The sequence below is a fragment of the Gopherus flavomarginatus genome, chromosome 14 (genome assembly GCF_025201925.1).
Source record: "Gopherus flavomarginatus isolate rGopFla2 chromosome 14, rGopFla2.mat.asm, whole genome shotgun sequence".
In the NCBI taxonomy this organism is placed as follows: Eukaryota; Metazoa; Chordata; order Testudines; family Testudinidae; genus Gopherus; species Gopherus flavomarginatus.
The window spans coordinates 40,446,937-40,462,481 of NC_066630.1; the positions used below are offsets into that span (position 1 = coordinate 40,446,937).

At 54.8% G+C, this 15,545-nt stretch overlaps 1 protein-coding gene across 5 annotated transcripts in view; it reads left to right on the forward strand.

Moving 5' to 3' along the window:
- Positions 1-15,545, forward strand: part of ST3GAL2 (ST3 beta-galactoside alpha-2,3-sialyltransferase 2) — a 95,030-nt gene that overhangs the window by 36,122 nt on the left and 43,363 nt on the right. For 4 of the 5 annotated variants that reach the window (XR_007769269.1, XM_050922436.1, XM_050922435.1 and 1 more), the window contains exon 1: positions 40-462. The exons of the other annotated variant lie outside the window; for it this stretch is intronic. The gene's annotated coding sequence lies outside the window, so the exon portion shown is untranslated. Of the gene's footprint in view, positions 1-39; positions 463-15,545 lie in introns of those variants that run through there. 5 annotated transcript variants of the gene reach the window in all.

Here is a 15,545-nt window from a genome sequence, read left to right on the forward strand (position 1 = left end):
ATCTTCCACTTTTTTTTTTCTTCTCTGCTCCCGGCCTGCAGCGCAGGGATGGGGTCCAGCGTGTGCACTGAGTGTCCCTGCCTCATCTCTCAGGGCTCTGACCCCAAGTGCATTCTGCATGGCCCTGGGGCCCAGTGCTGTGATCCCCATGCAGACGAGTCCAGCCATCACTAGCTGGCTGGCTCAGCCATGTGTATCCTCCCCAGCGGGGCTATGGGTGGAGGCTGTTCTGTGGCTGCATGTTGCTGATAGCAAAGGCTGCTCCCTGGGCTCCAGCAATGTGGTGTCTGCCCAGGGGTTGAGCCACGTGTGTCTGGGCACAGCTCCTGCTGTGTTTTCTGGACATGGGAGGGGCTCTTGCCTGATGCAGCCAGCTGTGAGTGTGACGAGGCCGCACGCCAACCTAGAATGGTGGTGTCTGTGCAGAAAATCAGCAGCAGAAGGGGGAGAGCACTCAGCAGGGTGAGAATGGCACACCAGAGCACTATGTGGAAGGGGTGGGCGGGACGGCGGCTTGACTTGGGCACTGTGTGGCTGTCCCTGAATGCACTTGTCTGGTCTGTGTGTGGCAGGATCTAAGGGTGCCACCCCTCCCCCAACTGTGCCCAGGTCCTGGCCAGCACATGGGATGTGTCAAAGGACCGGCAGGGCCCATCTCAGCACCAGATCTGCAGCGGGTTCGTTTGGGGCATGTGGAGGGCGAATGGAGTAACTGGATCCCCCGGCAGCGCGGTGAAGGCAAGTCCCCAGGCTACTTTGCATGCACAGCTGGGTTAAGCATGCGCAGGCTGACCCATGCATGAGCACTCGCTCCTCTGCCCGCTGCAGCTGATTTGGCTCCGGGCATCCGGAGCTGCTGCTCCCCCCAGCCCAGCCACGTGTCATCCTTGTCGGCCTGTCTCTTGGCAAATGCCAAGGCAAGGAAATCCTAGAATCTTAGAACATCACGGTTGGAAGGGACCTCAGGAGGTCATCTAGTCCCACCCCCCGTTCAAAGCAGGACCAATCCCCAACTAAATCATCCCAGCCAGGGCTTTGTCAAGCCTGACCTTAGAGGTTTTTAAGGAAGAAGATTCCACTCCTCCCTAGGGAACTCATTCCAGTGCTTCACCTAGTGAAAAAGTTTTTCCTAATATCCAACCTAAACCTCCCCCACTGCAACTTGAGACCATTACTCCTTGTTCTGTCATCTGCTACAACCTGAGAACAGTCTAAATCCATCCTCTTTGGAACCCCCTTTCAGGTAGTTGAAAGCAGCTAGCAAATCCCCACTCACTCTTTTTTTCTCTTCTGCAGACTAAATAATCCCAGTTCCCTCAGCCTCTCCTCATAAGCCATGTGCCCCAGCCCCCTAATCATTTTTGGTGCCCTCCGTTGGACTCTTTCCAATTTTTCCACATCCTTTTTTTGTAGTCTAGGCAGGGCCGTCCGGGGGGGGGAGGGCAGGTGGGGCAATTTGCACCGGGCCCTGCAGGGCCCCCAGGAGAGTTTTTCAGGGCCCCTGGAGTGCAGTCCTTCACTCGCTCTGGGGGCTCTGGAAAACACTCGTGGGGCCCGGGCTCCCGGAACTTCTTCCGCTCCTGGTCTTCGGCAGCAATTCAGCGGTGGGAGGGGGGCCCTGAATCCTCTGGGCGGCCCTGAGTGTGGGGCCCAAAACTGGACACGCTACTCCAGATGAGGCCTCACCAATGCCGAAAAGAGAGAAATGATCACGTCCCTCGATCTGCTGGCAGTGCCCTTACTTATACAGCCCAAACTGCCATTGGCTTTCTTGGCAGCAAGGGCACACTGTTAACTCATATCCAGCTTCTCGTCCACTGTAACCCCTAGGTCCTTTTCTACAGAACTGCTGCCTAGCCACTTGGTCCCTAGTCTGTAGCAGTGCATGGGATTCTTCCATCCTAAGTGCAGGACTCTGCACTTGTCCTTGTTGAACCTCATCAGAGGTGGGTGGGAGGGAGGTGCCTGGCTTCCTTGTGGCTCTGCCCGTGCTGCTGTGAGCAGTGACTTTTTGCTGGCTAATACAAGCCCTGGAAGGGGCTATAGAAATGGAGAAGGCCTGGCTGGTAATGCATGATGGCTGTCTCGGTTAAATGGCTCTCTCGGCTCCTGCCTGTATTTGCAACACAGGTACCTTTTGGGGCTCCCAGGGGAAGGTGGCTTGTTCCTATTCGTAGAGCCTGTAGCGATGGTGTTGCTGTGAGATGTCTTGGACAGCTTCAGCATCGGGAAGTTGGGGGAATTGCCTTTCTGAGCCTTACCATGCACAGCTTGGCGCAGACCCAGCAGTGTGGTGTGTGCAGTGGAGTGGGAGGATGCCATTTGATGGGCTGAGGTTGTTTTGGGGCATGGTAGAGGGAAGGGTTACTTCTGGCTCCCAAACGCTTTCCCCGTTAGGAAGTTGGCTTGCTGGCAGAACTCCCTTCTAGCCGTGTTCTGTCTAAACCATGCTCAAGGCCTAGTCCTTTCTCCTTCGCTCCTTATGCAGGGCCCATCACTGTGATGTCTGAGTGTCTGGCATCTGTGGCCTCTAGAGCAAGTGGGAGCTGGTTGAAATGGAGGACTGGAGAGATGAGTCTATTCCCAGCTCGTCTAGGGCAAGTCACCTCCCCTCTTGCTCCATTTCGATGGTTAGTTCTTTAGGACAGGGATGTTTCTCTTCCTAGTGTGGCTAGTCCAGTGAGGTCCTGATCTCAGCTACGCCTTCGGGGCGCTGGTTTGAATGTTGATATTAAAGCCTGCATGGACAGCAAAGTTCATAGTGCCCCACGGGAGATCATTGAGAGCAGCAGCCCCTGGGAAACCCTCACTGCAGAAGGGACTGAAGATGGCAGCCTCTAGGAGGTACTTATGACCTGAATGGCTGTACAGGCAGATAATTGCTTCCCTGATCAAGGTATAGAGGCTTCAAGGCACAAGCAACTCTGCTGGCTGTAGACTGACTCTCCCCATAGGGGCTGACAGATGTCGCCTCTGTTTTTAGTTCAGTCTTTGCTCTTGAGCACTTTTTGACCTCTGTCTCTGTGAGTTCCTGACAATCTTCAAAGCTGGCAAGGAGCCACTCTTCCCTCCATGTTCCCCTAATAAGCTGGTCCGATTTTTCCATTGTGAGAGAGGAGGTCTCCATTTCAGGGACCAAAAGTAGAAGGAATGTTAATACCAGATGCTGCTTCCCCCACAGCCCCACGTGCTTTGAAATCTGGCAGAGATTCTTTAAAGCTCTTCCACAAGGGATACGGATCCTCCCGAGTGGCTTACAGCTCCGCCGGGCAGAGGCCACAGTGAGTCTTGAAGACAGCAACTAAAACTCTGGGTCTGAGGGCATGTGCAAGCAGTCTGGGATGTAGTCTGGGAGCGAGTTGTCCTGAGGGCATTAGCTGCCGTCGAAGCCGCTCGCTGAACACTGGGGCTGCAGAGCTTATGCTGCCGAGGCTGAAACTAGTGTCTGAGTGGTAAAGATTCCAGAATACCTTGTGTGCGTCTCCTGGAAAAGATGGTTACTCACCTTTGTAACTGTTGTTCTTCGAGATGTGTTGCTCACATCCATTCCAGTTAGGTGTGCGCGCCGCGCGTGCACGTTCGTCGGAAACTTTTTACCCTAGCAACTCCAGTGGGCCGGCAGGTCGCCCCCTGGAGTGGCGCCGCCATGGCGCCCAATATATATCCCTGCCGGCCCACCCGCTCCTCAGTTCCTTCTTGCCGGCGACTCCGACAGTGGGGAAGGAGGGCGGGTGTGGAATGGATGTGAGCAACACATCTCGAAGAACAACAGTTACAAAGGTGAGTAACCGTCTTTTCTTCTTCGAGTGATTGCTCACATCCATTCCAGTTAGGTGAATCCCAAGCCATACCTAGGCGGTGGGGTCGGAGTGAGAAGTCGCGGCATGGAGCACAGCAGATCCGAAGGCCGCATCCTCTCTAGACTGCTGGACCAGGGCGTAGTGGGACGCGAAGGTGTGGACCGATGACCAGGTCGCTGCCCGACAGATTTCCTGGATGGGCACACGGGCGAGGAAAGCCAGCGACGACGCCTGCGCCCTGGTAGAATGCGCAGTCACACGGCCCGTAGGGACGTGGGCCAAGTCATAGCAGGTCCTGATGCAGGACGTTACCCAAGAGGATAACCTCTGGGAGGAGATAGGAAGCCCTTTCATGCGGTCCGCTACTGCCACGAAAAGCTGGGGGGATTTGCGGAAGGGCTTGGTCCTCTCCACGTAGAACGCGAGAGCCCTACGGACATCAAGCGAGTGGAGCTGCTGCTCCCTGCCTGAGGAGTGAGGTTTCGGGAAAAAAACCGGGAGGAATATCTCTTGGTTGACGTGGAAGGCTGAGACCACCTTGGGGAGAAAAGCAGGGTGTGGTCTCAGCTGCACCTTGTCCTTGTGGAAGACCGTGTATGGGGGGTCTACCACAAGAGCCCGGAGTTCCGACACCCGTCTAGCTGAGGTGATAGCTATTAGAAAGGCCGTCTTCCAAGAGAGGTAAAGCAGGGAGCAAGTAGCTAACGGCTCAAAGGGGGGCCCCATGAGTCGGGACAACACCAGGTTAAGATCCCAGGTTGGAGCAGGGGGACGGACGTTAGGGTATAAACGTTCCAGCCCCTTAAGGAATCTAGACACCGTCGGGTGGGAAAAAACAGAGTTACCATCCGCACCCGGGTGAAAGGTGGAGATAGCCGCTAGGTGGACTCGTAACGACGATATGGCCAGACCTTGCCCTTTGAGGGACCAAATGTAGTCTAAGATGTTGGTTACTGAAACTTCCATAGGGCGGAGATTTCTCTCCACGCACCAATAGGAGAATCGCTTCCATTTGGCCAAATATGTCGCTCTTGTGGACGGCTTTCTGCTGCCCAAGAGCACTTCCCTCACCGGCGTGGAACAGCGCAGCTCAGAGCCAGTCAGCCACGCAGGAGCCACGCCGCTAGGTGCAGCGACTGCAGGTCCGGGTGACAGAGGGTCCCGTGCTCCTGGGTAATCAGGTCCGGATGAAGGGGCAGGGGAACTGGGTCGGCTATGGCCAGGTCCAGCAGCATGGGGTACCAGTGCTGTCTGGGCCACGCCGGGGCTACCATGATCACATGAGCCCTGTCCCTGCGCACCTTCAGAAGGACCCTGTGGACCAACGGGAATGGGGGAAATGCATAGTACAGGTGGGTCGACCACTGGATGAGGAAGGCATCCGCTATCGACCCGGGTTCCCTGCCCTGAAAGGAGCAGAACGCTTGGCACTTCCCGTTCCCCTTGGCCGCGAAGAGGTCCACCCGGGGATAACCCCACCTCCGGAAGATGGAGAGGGCGACGTCCGGGCGAAGGGACCACTCGTGTGACAGGAAGGATCTGCTCAATCGATCCGCCAGCGTGTTCCGTACTCCGGGGAGGAAGGAAGCCATGAGGTGAATGGAGTGGGCTACACAAAAGTCCCAGAGTCGTATCGCCTCGTGGCACAGGGAGGAGGATCTGGTGCCGCCCTGCTTGTTGATATAATACATGGTCGTCGTGTTGTCGGTGAACACCGCGACACAACGACCCTGGAGCTGATGACAGAACGTTTGACAAGCAAGACGGACCGCTCTCAACTCCCGCATGTTGATGTGTAGCCGCACCTCCTCCTGGGACCACAGGCCCTGCGTCCTCAGGGTCCCTGCGTGGGCCCCCCAGCCGAGATCTGAGGCATCTGTTGTTAGGGACACCGAGGGCTGAGATGGGTGGAAGGGGAGACCCGCACACAACACTGACTGGTCCAGCCACCAGTCGAGAGAATCTAAGACCCTCTGGGGGATCGTGATTAACATATCTAGTGGCTGTCTTGTCGGCCTGTAATGACTGATGAGCCACAACTGGAGTGGCCTCATGCGGAGCCGAGCGTAATTGGTCACGAAAGTACAGGCCGCCATGTGGCCTAACAGGGTTAGACACGTCCTCACTGACGTCAGGGGGGCTGTCTGTAGTCGTTGCACGATTGCCGACAAGGCCTGGAACCGCTGCAATGGCAGCAAGGCCCTGCCCACAGTGGCGTCCAGGACGGCCCCGATGAATTCCACCCTTTGTGTGGGGGCCAGGGTGGACTTGTCTGTGTTCACCAAGAGGCCCAGAGTGGCGAACATGTCGGTGATCACACGGACATGGTTGCAGACTTGTTGTTCCGACGTGCCCCGAATCAACCAATCGTCTAGATACGGGAACACGTGGATACGACTGCGCCGAAGCTGCGCCACAACAACTGCCATGCATTTTGTAAACACTCTCGGGGCCGTGGACAAGCCAAATGGGAGGACTGCAAATTGGTAATGCAGAGACCCCACAAGGAAGCGAAGGAAACGTCTGTGGGGTGGCCAGATAGCAATGTGGAAATACGCGTCCTGCATGTCGAGGGCGGCGTACCAGTCTCCCGGATCCAGGGATGGGATAATGGTCCCCAAGGAAACCATGCGGAACTTCAACTTCACCAGGTACTTGTTGAGCTCTCGCAGGTCGAGGATGGGCCTGAGGCCTCCCTTGGCCTTGGGGATCAGAAAGTAGCGGGAATAAAACCCCTTGCCTTTCTCGTTCTCCGGCACCGCCTCTATAGCCCCTTTGCGGAGGAGCGTCCGCACCTCCTGCCGAAGGAATTGCTCGTGAGAGGGGTCCCTGAAGAGGGACGAGGAAGGGGGGCGGGGAGGAGGAAATGAAACAAACTGCAGGCGGTATCCCGACTGCACCGTGCGTAAAACCCAGCGGTCTGATGTTATTAGGGACCACGCCGGGAGGAAAAAAGAAAAGCGGTTGGAAAACGGGGGGAAAGGATCCAATGGGGAAACTGTTACTGCGCCCTCGGGCGCACCTTCAAAATGAAGGCTTGGGACCAGGCGGGGGCTTAGAGGAGCCTTGGTTTTGGCCCCCTTGGTTCCCCGAATGCCTGCGCCTTCCGTTCCTGCCGCGGCGCCTGTTAAGGTCCTGCCGCTGGCGGAACTGGAGATACGGCCTGCGCTGTTGTTGCTGTTGCTGCGGCCGGAAGGGTCTGCGCTGCGTCACTGGAGTGTGCATCCCCAGTGACCTCATGATGACGCGGTTGTCTTTTAGATTCTTTAGTCTAGGGTCTGTCTTATCCGAAAACAGCCCTTGGCCTTCAAAAGGAAGGTCCTGTATTGTGTGCTGGAGCTCCGGCGGAAGGCCGGAAACCTGCAGCCAGGAGAGGCGACGCATTGTTACACCCGACGCGAGGGTACGGGCAGCCGAATCCGCAGCGTCCAGAGAGGCTTGCAAGGACGTGCGTGCGACCCTCTTGCCTTCCTCTAAGATGGCCGCAAACTCCTGACGAGCGTCTTGTGGCAACAGCTCCTTGAATTTGTCTGCTGCCACCCAGGAGTTAAAGGCGTATCTACTTAACAGGGCCTGTTGGTTGGAGACCCTGAGTTGCAGCGCCCCCGCCGAGTACACCTTACGGCCGAGGAGGTCCATCCGCCTAGCCTCCCTGGATTTGGGGGCTGGAGCCTCCTGGCCATGACGCTCCTTATCATTGACAGATTGGACCACCAGGGAACACGGAGTCGGGTGTACGTGGAGGTACTCGTAGCCCTTAGAAGGAGCCATGTACTTCCTCTCGACGCCCTTCGCAGTGGGAGGAATGGAGGCCGGGGACTGCCAGATGGTGGTGGCGTTGGCCTGGATGGTCCGTATGAACGGCAGGGCGACCCTGGTGGGAGCGTCTGCGGAGAGGATGGTGACAATAGGGTCCTCTACCTCCGAGACCTCCTCGGCTTGTAGACTCAGGTTTTGGGCTACTCGCCGGAGGAGGTCCTGGTGCGCCCTGAGGTCCAGCGGGGGGGGGCTGTTGGAGAAGGTCCCAGCCACCGCTTCATCAGGGGAAGAAGATGAGGAGACCCCCGGCAAGAGGGTGTCTAAAGGGGGGTCTCCCTCGGCCCTCGCCTCTGCCTCAGGAGCCAAAGTGGAGTCCTGTTGCTTGGATCCTTCCTCCCCATCCGGGGAGGGAGGGGGGCGAGACAACGAGGCCTCAGGTGCCCTGCGCTCTGCAGTCGGCGGCCTAGCAGGGAGCTGTTGGGGGCCCTGGGCCTGATGATACGCCCAGGGTGTCCAGAAACCCCATTGCTGTGGGGCTGCGTCCTGCTGTGGAGGCTCGCTGAACAGCGCCGCCTGCCGGTCGGTGCCGAGCGCGTAGCCACTGTCCGCCAACGAAGACACGGACGGCTGCCTCGAGGGCCATGGCGGAGCGGACCCTGGATGGTAAGGGTCCGCGCGGGCCGGCACGGGCGATCGTCTCGGTGCCGGGGACCGGTGCCGGGAGTCGTAACGGTGCCGGGAGCGGGACCGAGTTCTGCCACGGTGCCGGGATCTGGATCGGTACCGGGCGCCGCTTCGGTGCCGGGATCGGGACCTGCCACCAGTTCGGTACCGGGAGGTCGACCGGGACCGGGACCTGCCACCAGCTCGGCGCCGGGAGGTCGACCGGTGCGGCGAACGTCTGGATCGGCTCCTGGACTCGCGGTGCCGGTAACGGCGGCTGGAGTCCGACCGCGATCGTCTCGGTGTCGACCGGCGCCGCGAGTGCGACCGGTACCGCTGAGGGGAGCGGTGCCGGGACTGCGAGCGGCGGCGGGATCTGGAGCGACCTTGACGTCGGGACCTGGAGCGAGAACGAGAGTCCCGGGACGGTGCCGACATCATAGGCTTGCCTCTGGACACAACCCGCACCGGAGGTACCGGGGGTGGTAGCTGCGTGGGCTCGGTCAGGGCTATGAGGTCCCGTGCCGAGGCGAAGGCCTCTGGTGTAGATGGCACCACTATCTCAACCCCAGATGTCATGGGGGAGCTTGGCGGCACCGGACTCGACGGACCCGCCGGGCCCGGAGTCGACGGTGCCGGCGGCGCCGCGGCCGATACTGAGGCCGGGCGCTCCACTCGGGTGTGCCTGGCCGGAGTAGTGGACTTCGACGGCCTAGGCTCTGTCCCCGGTGCCGGAGAAGGTCGGTGCCGGGGAGTCTTCTCGGTGCCGGTGCGATCCGGTGCCGGCGCCGACATCACGGCCTGCGAAGCCGCCGGGTCAAGTGCCGCCTCCAGGAGGAGAGTCCGGAGCCTTTGATCCCTCTCCTTCTTAGTCCTTGGCTTAAAAGCCTTGCAGATGCGGCACTTGTCGGATCTATGCGATTCCCCCAGGCACTTCAGGCACGCGTCGTGGGGGTCGCTCGTGGGCATAGGCTTCTTGCAGGCCGCACACTGCTTGAAGCCCGGCGAACCAGGCATGAGCCCGGTGCCGGGTGCCGGGAAGGGCTAAGCCCCCGGCGAAAAACTATTTACAACTACTTAACACTTAACTACTACTATCTAACTAACAGTCTAATTAACAACTACAATAGAGATAACGATAGAAAAACAAGGAGAGCTAGGGACGTGGAGGACAGCTATGCCGCGCTCCACAGTTCCAACGACCGACACGGCGGTAAGAAGGAACTGAGGAGCGGGTGGGCCGGCAGGGATATATATTGGGCGCCATGGCGGCGCCACTCCAGGGGGCGACCTGCCGGCCCACTGGAGTTGCTAGGGTAAAAAGTTTCCGACGAACGTGCACGCGCGGCGCGCACACCTAACTGGAATGGATGTGAGCAATCACTCGAAGAAGAACGGGCAGTGATGCCTCCACACGCAAACTAGCAGCAGCAGGTTTCAGCTGCCAATGGGCAGAGCATGGTGGGATGTAGTAAGGCACCTAGCTAGCTGCCTGGGGTCAGAACTCTTGCCTCAAATGACCTTTGTTGTTGTTGCTGTGCCTGATGTCCTGCATTCTCTGGGTCTGAACTATACTTGGTGATGACAGAAGCACCGGCTGCTCATTGCTGTAACTCCCTTTGTTCCCAGCAGCATTTGTGGACAAGAACGTGGTGGCGGCCATAACGGAACTAGACTAATGAATGAAGATTGTCCTGTTAATTTAAGGTTTCAGAGTGGCAACCGTGTTAGTCTGTGTCAGCAAAAAGAACAGGGACTCCCCGTTCTATTAATTTAAAAATGCCACACCAAAGAAGGATGATAGTGTCTGCCACCAAACCATCCCCCTCCTTGCCAGCATAGGGCTCTTGGTCCTATGCAACATGAATATCTACTTTGATTGTATCTGTGAATAGCACCAAATAACTCTTTAAAAATGGAATCCTGACATGCCTCCTCTGTGTTTGTAATATTACAGCCCCCTGTTGTCGCTCCCGAGGGGAGTGTTTACAACAGCAAGTTGGGTTGAGTTGAATCTGCCTTCTCTGGCATCTGAAATATTGTCACGTTCTCTGAGCTATACTGAGATCCTTGTGCTGCTTTTACACGTCTCATGGAGTGCTCTGTTTTGTCCGCAGCCTATAAATAATAAATAGCAGTGTAGACTTACTGTAAAAATCAGAGGAGCAAAGCCTTTAGATGCCACTGATGGCACTCTGGATGCAGTGAGCATGCAGCAATCTGTCCTAATCTAGTATTAAACTTGGTTAGCCTGGCAGTCTCATTTAAAGATTTTGTGTCTGTGTGTATTGCTGTAGGAAGATCAATCTCCTTATTCTGGCTGGACTTTGTGTAAGAGTGGAGTATGTTGGGTTTTTCCAAGGGAGATGCTACACAGCAAGAACGTGTCTGAAATGATTTCCTCCTCAGAGGTGCCCCTGGGAACCCAGGGGTGGGGAATGGAGCGGTGAGGATGGGCACCTCAGTGAAAGATCAGATGGGCTATTGCTACTGCCAGCACTCTTGTTGCAAATCTCTCTGCCTTGCTGCAGGTTTTCAGGCCCCCGGGGGCAGGGCCAGCAAAGGAGGATTTTGCACTTGCAGACCTGACCTATCCGTTTAGATCTAAATGAGCAGGGTTGAAATTGGAGTCCCCCGTTTTCAGGCTGGCTTGATCAGCCTGTTAGAGAGGCTCTGCCTGTGAACTCTGGAACTGCCTCTCACTGTGGGGCGCCTGTTAGGAAAAGCTGTAGGAACCTTCCTCTTGATAATGGGTTTTCCTCCACAATCAGGAGCAACATTCACAGCATCAGGTGTCCTCTGCATCTATTCTCCCCCCAGACCCTTCAAAAAGGACCCTAAACCAAGCAGAATTCCTGAAGCAGTGCTTCTTCGAGTGCTTGCTCATATCCATTCCAATTAGGTGTGTGAGTGCCACGTGCACGTCCGTCGGAAGATTTTTACCCTAGCAACACTCGGTGGGTCGGCTGGGCGCCCCCTGGCGTGGCGCTGCTATGGCACCCAATATATACTCCTGCTGACCCGTCCGCTCCTCAGTTCCTTCTTACCGCCCGTGTCGGTCGTTGGAACAGTGGAGCATGGCTTAGCTGACTCCACCTCCCTAGCTATTCACTTGTTCTAATACTTACTGTGTATATAGTTAATACTTTTAATACCTTTTTCATAAACGTATTTAGTGTATATAGTTCAGAGGGTTGGGGATTAGCCCTTTCCCTCACCGGTGCCCAGGCTCATGCCTGGATCACCAGGTTTCAAACCGTGCTCGGCTTGCCGCGGCTGATGCCCACGGGAGACCCTCACGACTCCTACCTGAAGGGCCAGCTGCTTTATGCCCTTCCCACTAGTGCACAGGGTTCTCTTAAAGCTCCGCAGAGACAGGGCTCGCCTGATCCTGATTGCCCCTGCGTGACCCCGACAACACTGGTACACCACGTTGCTGGACCACTCCATAGCCAACCCGATCCCCCTGCCTCCTCATCAGGATCTTATAACTCAGGACCACGGCAGGGTTCACCACCCAGACCTGCAACCCCTCCATCTCACAGCATGGCTCCTGCATGGTTAACCCAATCGGAGTTACGCTGCTCTGCCCCAGTGCAAGAAGTACTCCTGGGCAGCAGAAAACCTTCCACTCGGTCTACATACTTGGCCAAGTGGAAGCGATTTTCCTGCTGGTGTCAAACACTGAATGCCACACCCACGGAGGTTCCCATCCCCACTATATTGGACTACCTCTGGTATCTTAAAGAGTAAGGCCACGCTATCTCATCATTGCGAGTGCACTTGGCGGCTATTTCTACTTTCCATTCAGGAGAAGGTAGTCACTCTGTCTTCTCCCACCCTATGGTCTCGAGGTTCCTCAAGGGTTTGGAGCATCTATACCCCCTGGTACAACGCCCCGCCCCTTCCTGGGACCTCAACTTGGTCCTGATGAGACGTCTCCATTTGAGCCATTGGCAACCTGCTCGCTCCTATATTTGTCATGGAAAACAGCCTTCCTTGTAGCCATCACGTCGGGTAGGAGAGTCTCTGAGCTTTGGGCTGTGATGGTGGACCCACCGTACATGGTGTTCCACAAAGACAAGGTGCAGTTACATCCACATCCGACATTCCTCCCCAAAGTAGTCTTGGCCTTCCATCTCAACCAGGACATATTCCTCCCGGTCTTCTTTCCCAAACCACATACATCTCGTCAGGAGCAGCAGTTACATTCCCTCGACGTCCGTAGGGCACTCGCCTTCTATATTGACCGAACGAAGCCCTTCCGCAAAACGCCCCAACTTTTCATTGCAGTGGCAGACCGGATGAAAGGCCTACCCATCTCTTCTCAGAGGATTTCATCCTGGCTAATGGCGTGCATCCGTACTTGCTATGATCTAGCTCATGTCTCTCCGGGACACATTACTGCACATTCTACCAGGGCCTAGGCCTCGTCGGCCGCCTTCTTAGCTCGAGTACCTATCCAGGAGATATGTCGAGCAGCTACTTGGTCTTCAGTGCACACCTTTACTTCCCATTATGCCCTGGTACAACAATCCAGAGACAATGCAGCCTTCGGCTCAGTGGTTTTGCATTCTGCAGTATCTCACTCCGACCCCACCGCCTAGGTAAGGCTTGGGATTCACCTAATTGGAATGGATATGAGCAAGCACTCAAAGAAGAAAAGACAGTTACTCGCCTTTGTAACTGTTGTTCTTCGAGATGTGTTGCTCATATCCATTCCAAAACCCGCCCTCCTTCCCTACTGTCGGAGTAGCCGGCAAGAAGGAACTGAGGAGCGGGTGGGTCGGCAGGGGTATATATTCAGTGCCACAGCAGCACCACGCCAGGGGGTGCCCAGCCGACCCACTGAGTGTTGCTAGGGTAAAAATCTTCTGACAGACGTGCACGCGGCGTGCGCACACCTAATTGGAATGGATATGAGCAACACATCTTGAAGAACAACAGTTACAAAGGTGAGTAACCATTTATCTGGCTCTTCCCCAAGTCCACCAGTGATGGCTTCTCTGGGGAAGGGGCTCAAACTCTGCACTGATGAGAAGTAGGACGAGGCCCTATGCTAGAGGACTCCAATCTCCAGCGCTGTCAGTCTGGCACCTTTTTGCCATTAAATATTCACACTCAAATTTAAATCTTAAATATTGTCCTACACTTCTGGGCAGAGCACACACTGCTCAGCAGCTCCCCCTCCCCACCTCCCACGTGCATCTGTTTGCAGCCTGCTAAGGCATGAGACTTCTGAAAAGGAAGCAAGTGGGTTCTTGCTTTGGGGAGTTTGGCTGCTTTTTTGGAGAGCCAAGAGCCCAAGGCTGCTTGTTGTGGAGCTCTGAGGGCTGCCTCCCTAGCTGGGATAATTCTCTGTCTCTGCCATCTTCACATCTGGTGCCTAACTTCAGGTTTTGATTCCTGCTTCTCTTGTGAAAACTCCATGTCAAACTATTGTCCTAGCGGGGTTGTCTTTGGAGATTGAACCTGGGACACACACACCCCTGCCCCCAGATCAGAGAGCATGAGCCTCATCAGCCTGAGTTGAAGGACCAGGACTCTTAGCCAAGACCAGTGGTTCTTGACCTTTTTTCATCTGCAGACCCCTTTGGCAATGTGTATATACAAATGAATTCTGTTCAGTCCGTTTTTGGTCTGTCTTTTGCAGACCCCTTGGGCATGGTTCATGGATCCCACCACAGGTTGAGAACCACTGAGCTAAGGGGCAGTAACAGACTCATCAATCTCTTTCCATGGATTGCCACTAGAGGGAGACAGCAAGCCACATGGCTGGGCTGGGTCATGTGACTTAAATACGAAATATCTTTCAGTTTTACAATTTGTTTTTAAAAAGGCACCTACCTCTTACCAAGGGTCTGGCCGTACAGTTTGCACACATTGGAGTCATCTGCATTTCAGATCTTCAACCACTGTGAATTGGCACAAGGCTATTTTAAGTCAAGTGCATCTGTCCCTCTAACTCAGTGGTTCCCAAACTTTAACAACCTGTGAACCCCTTTCACTAAAATGTCGTCTCACGAACCTCCTCCTAAAAATGAATATTTCCAGGGATCTTCTCTATCTGAGTATAAATTATAAAAGCTGTGATCTTGGAAATATAAAATTTTGTTTTTATGACATGCTTATTACACACTATTATTATTTATTACAGTATTTTTATTACATTATGAAAATGGCAACACTCTTCCAAGTTCTCCTTTTCATAGCTTGTATCGCTCTGAATAAGCCTGTTATAAGACAAGGCTTCTGTTGTCAGACGCTACCAGTGTGGTGCTTTGCTCTGTTCAATGTTGATATCAATCGGCTGCGTGCGTGTGTTCCCTCTGTGTGCTGCCCTAGCTCTGCACAGATGGCTGACACAGCAGACCCCAAGAGAACTCCCAACGAGACCACACTAGTAAGGTACGAAGGCACCCAGGCCAGGATTATTGTCGAAGAGAAACAGTCTCCAACTTTCCCTGGCATAGAAGTCCAAGGTGCTGCTAAGGTGCTGCTAGTTAGTACATATGTGCTCCCTGACAATGGACTCAGCTCAGTCAATGGCTGGACAAAGACATCCACTCAGGGGTGCATTCTTGTACACAGGTACAAACAAGTTACACATCACTCCTGACGTAGCAAGGTGCCGCCTCTCACCTTGTACATGTTGGTTCGAACAAAACAACTCTATCCATCATATTACCCTTTGACCCTGTCTTTAGGATGGGTCAGTTTTGTTCCTTGTTATCTGTGTGGAATGTTCCAGTATCAGAGTGTCCTGGCACCGTATTTATGTTTCTAATATCTAACACGCTGTCGGTATATGTTTATGCAGTATCAGCCCTTTCCTTGCCAGCTTCTGTGAGCAGGGTCTGCCTCTGGCTCACGGCTCAACTTTGCTTTATGTTAGCAAAGTCCTGACCATTACTTTAGTTCAGGCTTTAGGCCTCATACTGGGCCTCTGACACCAAGGTTTACATCTCAGGACCTCCTCTTACTACAGCTCCTGTGTTTCACCAAGGAGTATCAGATGTGAAACAGCAGGAAGGGATTTAAGAAGCCAGCTTGAAGAGTTCCTCCTACACAAGCATTCAGGTCTTGAGCAGTCCAGACAAACAACTAGGGTGACCAGATGTCCCAGTTTTATAGGGACAGTCCCGATTTTTGGGTCTTTTACTTGTATAGGCTCCTATTTAGGCCCCCCCACACACACACACACGCCCATCCTGATTTTTCATACTTGCTGTCTGGTCACCCTACAAACAACGCATGTTACAACAAAGCTTAAACTTGTTCTTCATAATTTAAAAAAACAAGACTAGTTGCCTATTTAATTCA